General features: G+C 48.0%; 1 protein-coding gene across 1 annotated transcript in view; it reads right to left on the bottom strand.

Moving 5' to 3' along the window:
- The window catches only part of bcor (BCL6 corepressor), a 33,980-nt gene extending 31,126 nt beyond the window's left edge, over positions 1–2,854 (bottom strand). Inside the window, exon 1 of the mRNA XM_014021906.1 lies at positions 2,654–2,854. The gene's annotated coding sequence lies outside the window, so the exon portion shown is untranslated. The remainder of the gene's footprint in view (positions 1–2,653) is intronic.
- Positions 2,855–3,061: the final 207 nt, after the last annotated feature.

Raw genomic sequence — 3,061 nt, 5'->3', positions numbered from 1 at the left:
GAGAGAGAGAGAGAGAGAGAGAGAGAGAGAGAGAGAGAGAGAGAGAGAGAGAGAGAGAGAGAATCAGTCTCTTGTTTTATTTTCAAGCATGAGTGAAAGCGGAAAAAAAGCTCAGCTACAATAAAACAACCCTCCCGACTCCGTCTGGATATAAGACAAAACACCGGCACGTCTTTCAACTCATTTTCTCTCGACACCCACCCAGAAAAAAAAAACGCCTTATTTGGTTTGATAAGCAAAGTCGTCTCGTGACTGTGTTGACATGCTCTCTCCGTGCGTAATTTTCTCCGCGTGGTTCCTTATTGATCCCAGATTAGGAAACGGGGACAAACAGGAGGATAATGGRCTAAAATTGTGGCGGTACGGTTGTTCCCATTCTCCTGAACGCAGCGGGTCCTTCGGGAGCCCCGCGGAGGTCCACGCTGACAGCCCCCCCTGCCACGCATCACTCAACATGACAATAAGCTTGTGGGGGGGGGGGGGGGGGCTCCTCCGACGATACACCTTCACTTTGACCAGCGAGCGCGCAAACAGAGCAAACCTAAAAAATTCGTCACGATCCGTTCACATCAACTAAAACTATTTCAACTTAACGAATCAAGCATGTTATTATGAAAGACTTAGTCCAGTTCGACTCACCTAATATTTAAATGTAAACAAATGCACGTATTTGACAGCCACGCACAAATTAACCTTACAATTTTTAATAAAATGACATATGTCRTAAACGCGCTGATTTTGTTTCTTACATTTCTTTTAACCAGTCTTTATCACAGAACCAAATAAAGGTCGTGCGTACAGTATGTCCCAAACAGGGTTGTGCATTGTTTTGCGAGATAATTAGTGCTAATTATGTGTTGTCTATTGTGATCATCCTGACTTGAGCTTCTGAAGCTTTAGAGCTATGCACCCAATCACAGCTGATCCAACGGTTCACAACATATTTTGCTAACAGACAAGTCTTTGGCAACGGGTAATAAAACTTTCTCTTCCCCTCTAATAAAACCCCGGCTTTTTTTTTCTTTTTTTTTTCTTTTTTTTTTTTGCAGCCCCATCTGTGCTCCAACACCTGGAAAACAGATCACGCTGCCTTCACAGCGCGCAGTGGAAAAATGATGCGCAAAACAGTCCGACGGGGCACACTAAAAATAAACTCGGCCCACACAAAACGTGCAGCGCTTATAGGCTCCAGGCTTTCACAGCAGGCAGCAGCGCTGGGGAAAACAGTCTATTAATGAGACAAACGTATTTACTTTTTTTTAAATCATGAAATATGAGGCGAGAACATTACAGATTTGACGCCARACATAAAATACGCGACAAAAATGCGTAACTTTATGCAGTTATGTACAAAATTAAAGTCAAAGGCAAGTCACTGGAGAATAAATGTTTTATGCAACGTCATGTTTGCAAATGAGAAGTGGTTCTCAAACAGTTTACCTGGATAAATAAAGGTTAAATAAATAAAAAGATAAGTTATGTAGAGCTCATCTGATCCTATTCCCCGGATCGCAGCACCTATTATGGTTCAAAAACCATCGAATCCTAACTTCAGGTGCAGCCAGGTGCCGACCACCTCCCCGTGCCAATTAAGACCGCCGCTTAGTCCAAACACAACAAAGGCTCTCAATCTGCATCAAAGCCCACTAAAGTAGCCCCCSACTCCCCACCAGTTAATCTCCTTCCCACTTTCAAAACGTCCCAACTCGGTCCTCCAATCTTCTCGCGCAATCAACAAGACGTTCATTTTTTTCTTGATTATTATTTATGTATTTATTTGCGCGCATTCTGGAGCCGCGGCCCTCCTGCTATAAGCTCGTCAATGAGCTGGAGCCGGACAAAATGAGGCACATCGATCGTCCAGAGAGAGCGCCCCCCACCACCAACTCTAACCCCCTCGCTTTCCACTACCACTAATTAGTGCCCGTGTGTTTCGCAAGTCGGCACGGAAGGCGCTGCACTCCTGCGCGCAAAGGGGAGGGGGGAGGGGGGGTAATAAAACCTAAATAGGATTTCGGCTGCATGCTGCTTTTTTTGCTTATCGTGACGCGCAATCAGTGTAGCCCGCAGAGGAGCTTTAAAGAATCGTTATGACTCAAGTCTGGAGCCCATCCAAAACGCCTTGCAGCACGTAGTCTACCGACTTCAATTAAAGGCCAACTTTCCAGGATGTGACTGCTGTCAACCACTGCTTAACGGAGAGGGGGGGTTGGGAGGGGGGGCAGAGAGAAAGAGAGAGAGCGAGCTACCCTACACAGTAGAAACAGTTTTAAAACAGACTGAAATGTAACTCGATATACCGGCTGTGAAGGAAATTATTTGTGAGAAAGAAAAAAAATAAGCTGTTTAGAAAGTCACGCGAGGCGCAGCCACGAACGCGCCTCCGGGGCTCCGCTGGAGAGCACCGCGTAAATCCTCCGTGCGCAATGACTCGTGGCACAGAGAGATTGCGTGTGGAGAAAAAAAAAAGAAAAGAAAAAAAAAGGGGGGGGGGTGCTAAAGCAGACTTAAAGCCGAGAACACCTGCGCGAGACATGAAGAGACAGACAAGCAAGGCAGGAAGAGGATGGCACGGAGCCAGCGCGGTTTCCATCAACCATATAGGTGCAGCCCCCCCCCCACACACACACACACACACGCACACACACACTACCAGCAGCAGCGGCTCTGGGACTGATCCACTCTGTCCAAACAATGCCCGCCCTTCCACCCCACGCAGGAGGTGGTGGGGGGGAATGCCCTCCGACTGAACTGAACCGAGCGAGTGTCAGCGGAGCTTCGCCTCTTTAGGGGCGAGGCTGGATTCCGTAACCTTGTTTTAGCGCAGAAGCTCCCGTGTGCGCGCACGTACACGCGTGCGTACACACTCTAACTCCCCAAGCCTCCTCCTCGCTCGCTCGCACGCGCACACACACACACACACACACACACACACACACACACACACACCTAAAGAGAGTGAGAGAGCGGGGTGCGAAACGCCCGAGGACGGCGTCACTTTCAAGTTCACTAATCTCCAGGACGTCCTTCTCACCTCCGTCCGCTCTAACAGACAGTTGTT

Source organism: Austrofundulus limnaeus, unplaced genomic scaffold (genome assembly GCF_001266775.1).
Source record: "Austrofundulus limnaeus strain Quisiro unplaced genomic scaffold, Austrofundulus_limnaeus-1.0 Scaffold310, whole genome shotgun sequence".
NCBI classification, from domain to species: domain Eukaryota; kingdom Metazoa; phylum Chordata; class Actinopteri; order Cyprinodontiformes; family Rivulidae; genus Austrofundulus; species Austrofundulus limnaeus.
Note: the sequence above shows the minus strand (reverse complement) of the source record. Positions and strands in the feature narration are given on the sequence as shown.